The 14,872-nt window shown below is 34.8% G+C and overlaps 1 protein-coding gene across 6 annotated transcripts in view; it reads right to left on the bottom strand.

Moving 5' to 3' along the window:
- The window catches only part of Fur2 (furin-like protease 2), a 319,156-nt gene that overhangs the window by 91,815 nt on the left and 212,469 nt on the right, over window positions 1–14,872 (bottom strand). The window contains exon 3 of one of the 6 annotated variants that reach the window (XM_070110815.1): window positions 7,355–7,433. The exons of the other annotated variants lie outside the window; for them this stretch is intronic. The gene's annotated coding sequence lies outside the window, so the exon portion shown is untranslated. The remainder of the gene's footprint in view (window positions 1–7,354; window positions 7,434–14,872) is intronic. 6 annotated transcript variants of the gene reach the window in all.

A 14,872-nucleotide genomic window follows, 5' to 3' on the forward strand; every position in this document is an offset into this window, starting at 1 on the left:
GTAAGTTTTGGCCACAACAAACTTGCAATATTTCGAATTTCGAACATTACGTTTGGACTATGCATAGATTGGGATATGCCTGATATGTTTGTGTGTATGTGGGTGAGTAATGCTTTATGAGCTTTGTTTGAACTATGAAATTGTTCTGTCGCTTGAGGGTTACTACTGTTCGGTGCTTGAGTTTTATTGTTGTTGTTTTCGATGGAATTGCTCGGGCTATGAAATATTGTTTTTGCAAATGTGGAACACAGCGGCTATACAAATATGGATGTATGCAGGTGGCAACATGTATAAATATACATATAAATATTTGGAGTTTTTTTTTCAAATATATAGCGGATTTTTATCCAATCTTGGTATTATTCATAAAAACCAAATACCCTTTTGTTAGGGTAAAAACTTACAAGGTCTAGGTTTGATAAAAATTCTCGTCCTTAGTATCTACTGTCAGTCGAGCAACCATAGTATAGGAAGTGGGCTGAAAAACAAAATGGTAGTCTTAGATTATCTAGAATTATGTTTATGGGTTTTATACCGGCCTCAAAGCATTTTACATTTCTACTGCGATTTTAACCTAACCTTAACTTACCTTATTCTGTGGGAGAAGAAATAGTGCAAAGAAATATTCGATTTGCCCACACAAAACAACATGAGCCACGAGCTTCAATTGCACCTAGGAATGATAGATCGTCCGACGTTGACTGTCTCATCTTAAAACTTAACTAAGTCTGTATAGACGAAGGCACATATTTCTTCACCATAGCATTTCCAAGAATAAACATATACTCTTTAACAAATGTGTAATAGAAAATTGCTTAAGCCATAGAATGGAACAGTTCCTGATGTAAGACTGAAACAGACTTTTCAGCTTATATACAATGCTCAACTCTTCTTCTAGTAATTTGAAGTTATCAATTTTCGTCTAAGTGAGAACCAGTTCCAGTATCGAAACTTCAAATTGAATTCACTTTCAAAAAGAGAATAATTTGGCTGAGCTATCAGTTGGAAACTGATCTGGTATTAAAAAGGGCAATAATAGCATAAAAGGAAATTTTTACTACGGTAATGGCAGATATAGGAGGAAAGAGAGATAGAAATAGAGATAGGGACAGAGATAAAGACAGTGATATAGACGGTGACAGTGACAGTGACAGTGGCAGAAACAGTCAGAGACAGAGACCGTGATTTAGACGGATACAGTGACAGTGGCAATAGCAGTGGCATAAACAGAGACAAAAACAGAAATAGAGACAGATATATAGAGAAGGTCAGGTTTCGTGAGATAGAATAATAAATTAATGGTTAGTTTAACTTTACTCTTCACTTCTTAACACAAGAAAATATGACATTTGAGAGAAGGATAACCCAATGAGACCGTTTAAAAAGAAGAATCGCACTAAACTGTTATCATATGCAAGAATGAACTCACTATCATTAATGTATTACAAAATTTTTTATAAATTTACATATTCTAAATTCCATCATCTCAAAATATTCAACGAACGTGAACGAACTGACAACTTTCTCATTATGTGCAACACCTAAAATGTCGACACATTCACAAGATTATACTATTAGGAATTTACTATTACTTCTGAAAAAACGCCTCTGATGTGACGTTTTTTCTGCGCCTCCATTATCACACGCGAAGAAAAACTATGCGCGGCTACATTTCGCATGCCACACACGCAACTATTTTCTTCACATATGCCCCTTACTTTCCCTTCTGAACAAGTTGCACGTTCTTTTGCTTGTTGCAGTTTTTGTGACTTCTCCGATTCTCCTATTTCTCTTCAAGAAAAATAACAGTTTTCACAAGCGCGACGCAGAGACAGCACGGCTTACACGTCCTGCAGCGCGACTCATCAACGACACTTTTGTGCTTTCATATCCTCTTATGTGTAATGCTTTTAGTGACAGGGAACGTGTGGGTACTCACGTCGGGGTCTCGTTTTTGCATTACTTTAAGCTTCTATGTCACATTTTTTGTATTCACGCTATTTTTATCAGTGAGAAAGTGTTGTGTATATATGAAATCTGTGCCTTCTACACTTCATTGCGTTCACGTTGCTTGCCGTGGAGGCTCTTGTACCTACACACTACTAGGAAACCCTTTTGTGACCCACACATTCTCTGTCTAATATTTCGTCTAGCTGCCACTATATGGGAATCGTTTGCCGCGTTCACTGTGTGTTTATCGCTCCGCCTATCTGAGCCAACGTCTGTCTGTTGTTTATGCTGCAATTGAAGTCGTCGCTTGAGTGCACCAAATGAGTTTTCTCGTCGGCTCGGCTCTACCAGCAGCAATTGTCTTCCTTCTGCAATGCCTCTTTTGCCTCTTTTATAGGCATTTCTTGGGATTACTTTCCACATTTGCTGTTTTGATTTTCTTTACAGCTCATTCTCTGACGCAACACGTACTTTGGTAATTTGAAATGCAGCGTCAATGTCAGCGCTGATGATGGCATTTGTCGTCGCGCGCACGCGTATTCACATTTTTTTCACCCAGCTTGCTGCACTTGACATGCGTGCACTTTTTGCTCCTTCTTTTAGCCGGAAATCAGTGCGGCAACGCCGCTATATTGGAATTGGTGGCAACTCTTTTTCTTTACACATTCGTTTGTTTTTTCGCTTTGCACATTAGCTGCCGATTTTTGCCTTGACTCAAAGCGATTTTTTTGTTGCAAATATTTTTTCAGTGCTGCAGTCGTTCATTACTTTTTTACTTCACACTTTTGCCGCTTTATGTTGGCAAATATGGCGACAATTCGCTCAAGTAGTGTGTCTATAAAATTTAAGTTGCAATAAAATGCCATGACATTTGCTCTGCTATGCGCATACATATGCTTGGCATGCGTCATTGCCACTGAAGCACTTACAATTGTACGTGTGAAGACACAATAATGGATTACTCGAATGCTTATTTGTTTCGTATTGTGTCGCTGAAATTACCTCAATTAGTGTGCGATGAAAAATTGATTCTTTGCATGAATGCGAATTTTTGTTTTTGTAATCACGTTCTTTCTTTCCATCGCCTCATTTTGCATTGGTAGTATAGTTTTCAAACAATATATTTAGTTAGCGCAAATTTGCTTACAATATTCGGAAAACATGTTTTTATCAAAATTTTATGTAAAAAAATGTATGGAAAAAAATTGCCTAAAAGTATGCAATATATTTAAGAAACTCAAATTTTATTCATGTCACATACCTTTTTTACTAATATTTGAACCATATACCTTAATATATATATAATATGATTGAAACATGTAATGTTAAACTTAGCAGGACTTGTAATGATAAAGGCCTCTTTATTTCTAAGTTGCTTACAAGTGACTGAATTTAAAAATGCTGCATTCATTTCATTATTCGATTCGATTGCTACCGTAAATGGCTCAAGCAAATATTCTTAATAATGGCCAAAAGGAGCTCGAAAATTTAGGCTTATATCCCAGGAAACTTTAACTGAAAACAACTTAACAGAGTATAGTCCTAGTGTTCGACGCTTTTTGTGTCCCCTCTTTGCCCATTCTGTAAAAAGAAAACAATTAATTTTTTAATCCCATCGTTATGCCGAGCATTTCATTTTGTTCCAACTTCCATGGTACAGATTTCAACATTGACCATAAACGCAGGGAGAACGAGTGAATTCTTGGTTTAGGCTATATATTTGACCTTTGTTAGGCTAATCTTCTTAAAATTGAGATAGATAAAAACCCAGGAAGCTTTGTTTTACTCTCTCAATATAGAAATCGTCTGGTGATTGCTATTATTATGAACTCATCGGTAAGATATTATTACATAATTTACTTTTATCAAAAATTCCTCAGTAGACGGTTTTGGAATGGCAGTCTGTTTATAAGTATTTTTATACAATACAATTCTCTAAACATAGGTTAGGATCAGGTTATGTAATCAGGCTAATATTCGTGGATCCTTGGCCAATAGTCAGCTGGAAACTATGTTCGTTGTGATGCCCAGAGCACCTAACTACTATATCATTCACATATCGACAACGCGCATTGAGTCTATCACAAATTTGTCGTGACGATTAATATCAATTCCAGCCAATTCGTAGAAGGTATGAGAATCGAGATGCTTAAACTTAAGTCTAGCGAAAGCTAAATAGTGAAGACGATAATGTTTAGATGTTTCCACCTCACCTTCTACCATAGAATATTGAGAATTTGGGTCCAAAAAATTTTTTATTCTAACTGCATGCATACCAAAAACACGGTGTCCAGACTGCAATCATTATGTCAACATTAACCTTGCCAAAAGCAAGTAATTGAAGAGACCGCCTACGCTCCACCCTAAGCAAAAGATTTCGCAAACAGAACGCAAGGGGACACGAGAACACAGAGAGTTCCAACCTTACTCCTAAATCTTATTCAAACAATAAATAAAGTCAGTAAGGAATTTTAAAACAATGAAAAAGGTCAAAGATTCATATATATGATATCAGATTTCTGGCGGAATCTCACAACGAAAGCGCCATTTTCTGAAGATTTTATGAAGCAACTGTCGAATTATACCCTAAACGAGGTATATTTCCACGAGGTATTTTGTCACGAAATTAGTAACGCCCAAAAGGAATATATAATACTTGTATATATATAGGGTCTCCTATAAAGTGTATATACGTAAGTGTCTGTCCGTTTGTATATATGCAAAGTAGTCTCTCAGTTTTTTTAAAAATATCGATCTGGAATTGTATACACGTCTATTTCCCACCAATAATTATTTGTCGCAACCGCCGATATCGGAAAACTATGGCATATAGCTGCCATACAAACTCAACGATAATGCTCTAGTCCTTGTATGGAAAACTTTTTTATTTAATGAAGTACCTTCACGAAATTTGACACAGGTTATTACTCAAAGCATCGCTATAATATCCAAACATATTGTACAGATCGAACCACTATAGTTTACGGCTGCCATACAACTGACCGATCAAAATCAAGTCCTTGTACGAAAAACTTCAATATTTGGCAAGATATTTTCACGAAATTTGTCATATATTATTGTCCAAGACAGCGGTGCAAGATGCAAAAAAATTATTCAGATCGGATCACTATAGCTTAAAGCTTTCAAACTAACCTATTATAATTAAGCTTAAGATCTTTTTATACCCCTTTATGCTATAAAAAATGGAGATGTGAAGATTATTATAGCTTCGAAGCAGCCGAACTTGACGTTTTTTTCTTGTTTTTAATTAAATATTTGAAAATTTTGCAGAATAAAAAAAGGTGCATTTAATATGAGGGAAAATAAAGTTGCTTAAGCCACCCAGTTCATTAGTGTTTAAGTAAGTAAGTACATTATGTAATCACACGTTTAAGAAAGAATATATGCACTTAAGTAATTGAATAAGTATGTAAGTACATAAGCATGCAAGTATATGCATAAACATTTAAGGAATAATAGTCTAGCCTTAATAATACATAATACATACAGATACGCATAAGTACTTAAGTACGTCATGTAATTAACAAAAAGCGTTGTAACCAAAAGTTCGTATAACGCAGCAGACACACGAGCATACATGTGTGCATATATTTACACACACACATATGCATTATGTAAGTGCCACATTTCGACAATTTTTTTTTCTAAAGGCGTAAGAAGACGCATACTATGCATTTCTATACTTAAGTATGTATATATTTATAAGTATATATGTGGGTATATAAACCGTCTTCTTTTGAGTGCCGTAACTTTTTCGCCACACCGTCTCCTTCCGTCCGTCGGCGTTGCTTTCCTACTTTCATTTTCTAATACAGCTGTCGTTTTATATGAATTTATTGCCATCGCGCTCTTCTGCATACATAATGATTTTGAAAATTTATTTTATGCCACCAAGTGACACAGAGACCCAACACGCTTACTACATATCTACATATATTTTATGTTGCGCATTTTTTCCACATTTTACAATATTGGCGAAACTTGTCGCCTTACTTGCGCGCTTTTGCGCTTTTTACAGCTTCTTTGAAAATTTTTTGAAATTTGCTTTATTTTTACATTTGAAATATTGTTGTTTGTTTGTTTGTTGTATTTGCTGCCTTTTTTGCCGTAAACTGGAGCAATTTATACTGGCTTAGCCTAGGATCTGAGTTAAGTGCGCGTGTGAAAATAAAATAAAAATTTTGTGAGTGACTTCAAATTCATGTTTGTGTGTGTGTGTGTGTGTCTACGCACCACTGTTTGACTTTAAACTTTTTTCACTTATTTGACTCACTTTTTTATTATTTTTGGTGCTGCGAGAAAAAGAGTTAAGCATCGAAGATAGATGTTGAATCTGTGACTGAAATTCTAAACATTTTCGAAGTACAACAAAAAGGCAGAATTTATTGCTTTGCAACGCTGCGTTTTTTGTTTGCATGTGTTTGTGTTGTTGTAGTTGTATATTACATATTCAAATGTACGCGGGCATTTGTTTGGACTTTTACAAATGTTGTCATGTTAGTAATCAATAATTTAAAAAGTTTTCTCGTGTAATGCCTGCCATTTGAAAAAGCAAAGTTTTTCCATGCATAAATCGTTAGGTCGGGAAGGGTTAAGGCTACTCTGATTGGAAGCGATTAATTTAGAGCGTGCTATAGGAAAATAATTTTTAAGCAGAAAAGTAGAAGGATGAAGCAGTTTAAAGCCAACTTCTAGCAATTGATGGATTTTTGTGAAGTGATTTTTCAAAGTAGACATTCACGTACACGAAATACCGAAAAAAATAAGCTTGAGTAATTACACGAAAATAGTCTAGATTTACTTTATTCTGACAAAAAATATTGATTTCATAGATTGTATACACAAATAGAAGAAGAACCATTCAAAACTGTGCAGCTTTCATGATCTTTTTCATAAACAAAGTCTCTCCCTTCATTTTATGACTGCTAGCCAAAAGGTAGGCAATTTTTTACTTTTCTGAAAAAATAATTTTTCGAAGAAAAAAATAATTTTTAAGTAGTAAGCAACTATTTGAGAATACCCTAATTCATCTAGTATTACGGTATTTTGTAAAAAATTATTGATACCACAGAATTTCGACACAAATAGAATAAGAACCTATCAAAACTGTGCGGCTTTCATAACCTTCTTTAAAAATGGAGTGTCTTCTTTTATTTTGTGACTTCCTGCCTAAAGGTAGGCAACATTTTTAAATTACTAAAAAACTACCTTCGTGATAAATAACGGGACGATACTATGGTAATATGAATTTCTGCCGCTTTTGAAGCGCAGCACAGAAAACTGTATATAATTGGTGAGACCGTAGTCAAAACACAAAAAAACAAAAAAAAAAAAGCAAAAGCAACGCGAAAATTAAAAAGCAAATATTTGTTAAGTTAAATACCTGTAAATAAATTTTAGGAATAAACTTTGTCTCCGTAAAGTCCCCAAAACACTTAAGCCGCTTAGGATAAGACAAATTGCTATAAATAAATAATATAGAGAAATGAATGAATGAATGAAGCGTAAAACGGCGAAAAGTAAATAAATAGCATTAAATGCAATCAAGCGAATGCGAAAACAATCAAAGCCCATGAAGAAGAAAGAGCAGGGCTTGGATGAAATTTAAAAAGTCTGACAGCTGGCACATTGTCTCCTACTGCATATTATTTTTTTAGGCACCAGATGTCTGCCTTGTGATGCCGCTAATATGTTTACCTAATTTTTTTGGGTGTTTATCACAACTTTGCGGCTTTTAAAAGTGGCTAACAGGTGCTGCCACCTGACACTGCTTGACACTGCTTTAGTAATAAATAAAAATAAATAAATAACGTAGTAAAGTTGCTAGCGTAACAGTAGACAGTGTAACATTCACTACACATGCTAACGAGGCTTGAAATTCACTTTTGCTCTATGTAATATCAGCCTAAATGTAGGCAAATAAAAAGTTCGAAATATGAAAATTTGTTAAGGCGTACTTTGGAGCAAAAAATAGTTTTAATGGTTATAAAAAGTATGGGACACCTCAAAAAATTATCACGTCTAATTTATAATAGCATACAAATAGCATTACTACATAGCTATACTACTATAGCTCTATTCGTACTACTAAAAGTACGATAAAATCTTTGGATATTATCGCTTCAAATATGACAATATGTCAAAATATAAGCAAGATCGGTTCAGGTCTTTCTCTGGCTCCTAAATATCGAATATGAATATGTTTGATCTTCAGGTTGTCATTATACCTTGTTCGTCGGTTAAAAAAACCCTATAATTAGGTTTTGCAGACACATTAGAGTTTCACTGGCGCAACTTCCTTCATTTTTAATCTATCGCGAACTGTTACGAATTTGGCGATATTGACTTAGAAATAAGCCAGCTGCGGTTTCTTTGCAAGGTTGATATTCGTCAAACGCAAAATATGCTGACTTCAAGTATATTTTTACGATAAATTCCCTACATATATTTAAAGAACATATATGATGCTAACAACTTACATATTTACACACAATTTCGTGTTGATGAAATCGCAAATGGTAGACAATACTATAAAATGAACATTGACTTTTAAAGAACACTATAAATGGCTATTGTTGAAGTTTAAAGATGCGGAATTTCAACATGTCATTAATTTTTAGGAACGCTATGCTCGTCCACTGGCTACAGAGCACACACGCAAGCATATTTAAGTATCTCTAACAAACAGTTAAAGCTCTTTAGAAGACTCATACATAGGACAAATAGATGGCAAACAGACCGAAACGGAACTGGGTTATAAAGCGCAAACAAATAGTAGTATTAAGAGTGGTCCATACACTAACGAGTCTATATGCTTGCGTGTGTGCATGCTTTAGTACAAACACATACTCATTTAGACTGCAACAAACACATTTTCTTTTTGACAAAAATCAAAAAACCAAAAAACCAAAAAGAAAAACATGAGAGTTCTACAAAAGATTTTGAAAATCGTTAAAATTATCGTAAATATTTACGATGCACTTCATTTCACTTTATGCGTCAAATATTCATGAACGCAGGACTCTATGTGTGTGTGCTTGCGTGGTTGTAGTAATCATATGTGTTGGTATATGTTTATATGAGCGACTTTTAAATAGCGAATGGTTGGAGTCGGCGAAATAAGCATTTAAACGAGCATAATCATTTGAGTTTTATATGAATTTCGCCATTCTCGCCAAATATGTGTGTAATAACGATAATGTCTGGCTGATAATGGTGGCGATAACGCCGACCCCCAATGTGATAATACAGCAGCGAATCAACAGTGAACGGGGGAGTAGAAATGCTGTAAATATCCGAAATGAGCTGTTAACTCTGAAAGTTCCGTTTTTGATTGGTGTTGAATATAAATTTTGAAGAATATAATGGAAAAACAAAAAATATTTGAATTCATATGTGAAAGTATTGAGTAAGATAAATTATTATTTATTAAAAAGCGGGATTATTATTTTTTTAAACTTTTGGTATAGAATTTCAGCACGTTCTTACGTAGAAAAAATTCCGTAAAAGTCAGCACATATTCATTCTCCTGAACTCGGGAGAGATAAAGTACAAAGTGTGGAAAGTGGAATGTGTAACCGTAACTGTAATGTAGAAAATATATTTGCAAGTAGAGTTGCCAAATATATGGAAAAATATTTTCAACTATAGAATACTAACTTTAACTAACTAATTAAAGAAATGTAATAAAAATTTGTACAAATATACTACCAAATTTAAAACACAATGCAGTTGTTAATTGATAGGGTTGCCACACTTAAGAACATTTTATGAAAAATATTGCCAGATTATATAATATTTCACAAACCTTTTTTTGAACAGGTTTGCCACACTTTTAAAACTATGTACTTTTATTTTTAAGCGCCGTAACGACTTAAGTGAAGAACTAAAAGGTGAGTAACTGTAGAATTAAGCAAAAAAAAAAGAACTTATTATATAAGATGAGATTAAGTTTATGAAAAATTACTAACAAAAAGCTTGAGTATTCGAATTTTAAAATTTTTAGAAACCCTTAATGTGGTTTTCGAATATATGTACTAGTATGATTATGATAACTGTGGACTTTAAAGACTTTTTGTCTGGAATTACTGTAGTGTTTTGCCTCATTATTTTATTGATTAAAATATATATATGTCATAAATATTATTCGTAAGAAATTCCCGTCGATAATGATGAAAAAAGTGTGTACTTGGTTTATATCCGTTTGTGCAGATATTCGGACATCCTAATGTTCGATCAATTCTATTTTGCATCTTCAAATACTAGGGTGATCTATCATTTGATCAAATATAACCTGGATGATCTATTTAAACTACGCGCAAACCGAATCGATAATTCTTTTATGTTCCTGTCAAGCTTAATCTCTACAATTAGTATATGTTTAGCAGCAATTTGTTTAAGATGCCAAGGAATTGTCTAGCGATTTTTGCTATGGGAAATAATTGAGCAACGAGAGAGCAGAGATCTCACAAGAAATGCTTGAAAACGTAGCTGACTACGGCACAATCATCAAATTCATCATGAGTGGCGCTTCAAAAGTAAACCGAAATCGAAAAAACTACAATTCGCTGAAGGCACTGAAGGCTATTCCAGCTAAGGCTTATAAAAAGTTTATAGAAAATTGGATTAAGCATTGGCATGCTTGTATTGGCTCAGAGGCATATATTGAAGGCGATAATAAAGATTTGTATTGACGTAGTCTATTTTTTTTTGTATATTTTCGTTTTTCTTTTAACTATGGTATCAAATGTTATTTCCAAATTTTGGAAGTTAGATAGTTTTGAGAATCTTCCAAGGGATAGATTTTTAGGACAATAATATTTATATTAAGTTTTTGCTAAACAGAATGCTGGCAGTGGAAACAACGCTGGTATCACAATTAAATGAAATTATATGAAAATCATTAATCGTGACTAAAATTTTTGTTATAATTATTTTTCTAACCTCATCTGGGTTTCTACATTTATTTATGATCATTTACGAGTAAATTTTAAATCTCTTTAAAACAGCTGATGTTTCGATAAAAAAAATATAAAGTGATTTCAAAGTTCCTGGAAATAATTTGTCAAAAGTATATGAACAGGACCAAACAATTTAAGAAGGACACATGTAAAGAACACCGTTAAAAGAGGAAGAAAAACCAAAAAGGACAGAAAATAAAAATAAGTGCAGCCAAGTTATGGCCAGCACATCGGAATGAGCGTGCGAATGGCGTAAAGCATTATTGCCTTCATTTCTTGAAAATAACAAACGATATAACAGCACCGACAAAGGCTTACATAAGTGCAGTAACACATACGTACAAACGCACGCGCATATGTGTAAGAACTGATCAACTTAACTCTTACGTGTAAAGAAATAACAAAAAAATCAAAAATATCCACAGTAATGGAAAAAGGGCTGTCAGAGAAGCAACAATATCGCGGCAGTCGAGAGCACAGTAAATGCGGTGACGGTGTCGAAGCTTTAAAACAACACGTTCAAATCAGTGGCAAGGCAAAGTGTGCAAGTAGAAATTTATTTTCATTGCTTCAGCGAGCGGGAAGCCGATGCGGGAGGTGCGCAAAAGTGTGCGGAAAATGCTAAAGATGCTCAAAAGTGGCAGTAAAGCAGTGAAAAGAATGACAACAGGCGTATGTAAGCATACAAACGAGGATAAGGCGCGCGTGTGATTCCGCTCGGCAGCGCAGATATACCGCTATATATATGGTAAATGTATGTATGTGTGCGTTGATGTAACGCGTAGAAGCATACATGTGTACATCATTTGACTGTCTGGCTGCGTGTATTTTACGACATGTGGAAGTCTTTATTGCGCGAAAATTTCGCTTGCATACTTTAAGGCGGCTGACAGCACGTACAGCAAACAACTACCAAAAAAAAAATATTTTTATATATAAACAACAAAAAATTTGACTAGGAATGAAGCGCGTTTGAAAAAAGAATGCCACGTCAATTGGCACAGAAAAAAAATAAGAACAGCAAGCTGGCTTGTAGAAGTGTCTACGTGTGCCAAAGAAGCCGAAAAAGAAGCTGCAAACTTCACGAATGAATTAAATTTAGCGCACGCTATGCAAATAACTTAAAAAATTGGTGACTGCCAAAGCCAAATCCATGGGAAAAACTAAGGATGGAAATGGCAACGAAAGCCAAGGAAATGAGCGAAGAAGTAGAAAATAAAACGAGAAAAAAAGTGTACAAAAGAAATTGGATGTACTTGTGAACCGAGGAGGAAGTTGAAGGTTGAAAAATTTTGCAGCGCGTATAACAAAAATGCAGCAGCAGATATAGTTTATACTCAGACAACAACAAAGTGAAAGCATGTGGCAACACAGCAGACGAGAACACGAACAAACGCTGGGCACCAAAAAAAAAGACGGGTGTATTGGAGCAGCCAGGAGGAAGTGGATGAAAATCCGTGGAATGAACGGGAATTCAAGAGCTCTGCACTCAAATTGAGCACATCATGTTGGCTTTGGTATGCTGCGACGTTGGTTACACTGTTGACTCCATTACCAACAACCAAATGAAGGTGAATGCTAACGAAAAATTGCAGAGAGCAAATCCGGGTGAAGGGGTGTAGAGTGCGCTGTACGCAGTCGTGCATGGAAATAATTTGTGAAATACGAGCTGCTATGAGCTGCACGGTTTTTAAAAGCGCTACGAGTAAGGACATACTACGCAACTTTACACAGTCAAGGCAATGTTGGCTTTGTGAAGCAAAAAAAAAAAAAAATTAAAAAAAAAAATAGTAATGAAAACCTCGACAATCTACGCATAAGCGTCTTCGCAAATATAATTTACTTAACACTATATTTGTAGAAATACATACACACACGCACGCTATTCAACTCAAGTGACCCGTGTAAGCAAGCGTAACTGGATGGCTGTCCCAAACGACAGCCTCAGCACCTTCAATTTCACATTGAGGTCATTCTTTGTCACACCACTACTGCATGTATGTATGTACATATATATGCCAAGTTGTGCTGTGATACTTTAAATCCTACGCATACACCATTTACACTGCAATGGCATAGCATACTTACAGGCGACTGCACTGCTCAGTACATTACCCTTTTAATAGCTTCATAAAAAGACTCGGTGATCTCGTAGTTCCGTGCATAATGATTTAATTAAAGACACACAAATAGTCATTAAATTTGCGACGCCTGTGGTTTTTGTTAATCTAATTTTCTTATATTGGCTACTTGATATGCTTCTGGGGGCAATTTTTTGGGTAATTTGAACCCAAGTAGCGCTGACTTGTGTTCGTGTGTAGCTGTGCGCTGTGCGCTTTGCCAATTGTGATTATCATCGTACTGCGTAGGGAATTTTAATTAAAAATCGTTTGTTAGGATTTAAATGGCTTTAAATGCGCCGAGATTAAGCTTGAGGCATTTTATGGCTGCATAGGTATGCTCCTAAAGGTATGCTATTAAATGACCCATAAAGATAGCAAATGTTTATTTTACTTTAGTTTATACCTAAGAATTTATTGAGGTAAAATTACTAAAATATTGCAATAAAAGCGCTGGTAGTTTATATACGTTTATGAGTTTTTGCTTTTTTCGTTAAAATTGAACTCCGATTGATGGTAAATAATTTAATTGAAAATTGAAATTTGTTTAATGTACGAAATAAATAAGCAATTATGTTACCTGTGGCTTCCTTGATGACTTTTTTTAATATAGGTAAATAGCCCCTAAAAGTGTGCTACGTAATACAAAAAGTATCAAATAGATATCGCTTAAAATACTTAATTGTGATGAAATAATTAAAACTAGACGACAACTTAAGGTAACCGCCAGCGGCCGCTCTTAAGCCATTACGGCATCATTCGGCAAATAGTGATCGTAAGTGAGATCCAAATAAATAATGTTAGGCTAATTTGCTAGATCTGACAACATTTTTAAGTTGTTTTTAATTCTAGCTTCGCAATTTAGTTTTAACTAAACATTAAGACTCCTGATATATACTTGAACTGAGCATTTGTACGGGTACCGCACTGAGTTCTTCTCATACTGTTTTGTCTTTGTAGTTGCTTAAATTTCAGAGTTTTTTGATGACCGTTGCCATGTTATTCAGTTTTCTTATTCCTTAAAGAGAGAGGATGTTTGGTTTGTCCACCTTCCACCGTATCCGATAGCCACTTTATGGTACGCTATGTATTTATAGTGTACCAAGGGCAGATGTGTTGCTTTAACAGTTATTGCTTTAAGAGTCATTTGAGAGAGTTGAATGGTCTGGGGAAACTGACTTGGTACGATTTTTCGATTTCCTCTTTTCACCATCAAGGTTCATTAAGAATGTTGATAGGCATTTTCGTCTTTGATAGCATTAATTTGTTTACTTGGGACAGGATAAACTTAGTTTGCCACGAAGTTTGTAATACCCCGGAGGAAACATCGCACCTTATAAAGTATATATGGTATATAAGTGATCAACGTGACGAACTGAGTAGATTTAGCCATATTCGTCTGCCAGTCCCTCTGTACATCTGTCTGTCTGTATATACGTGAATTAGTACCTTCGTTTTAAAATATCAATCTGAAGCTTTGCACACATCCTTTCCTCCCCAAGAAGCTGCTCATTTGTCGGAACCACCAATATCGGACCACTTTGGATCGGACCGTCTTTAGCTGTTGTTTTTTCTTGTTTTCTTTGAATATGAAAAAAAGTTGTTAGGTTACACCAAATGTCTCTCATAATGCAATAACTAAGTTTTAAAAAATCGAGCTTATTGAGTTTGCTGTCTGGGTAAAATATAATCTCAGAGCCTCCAAGAAAGCTTCAGAAACAATATTATTTCAAATAGTTTTTTAATAAAGTTTTTACCGAAAAGCATCTACGCACAAACATACCTTTTCAGCCAAAAATATATATGTATGAATTTCACCAG

The sequence above is a fragment of the Bactrocera oleae genome, chromosome 5 (assembly GCF_042242935.1).
Source record: "Bactrocera oleae isolate idBacOlea1 chromosome 5, idBacOlea1, whole genome shotgun sequence".
In the NCBI taxonomy this organism is placed as follows: Eukaryota; Metazoa; Arthropoda; class Insecta; order Diptera; family Tephritidae; genus Bactrocera; species Bactrocera oleae.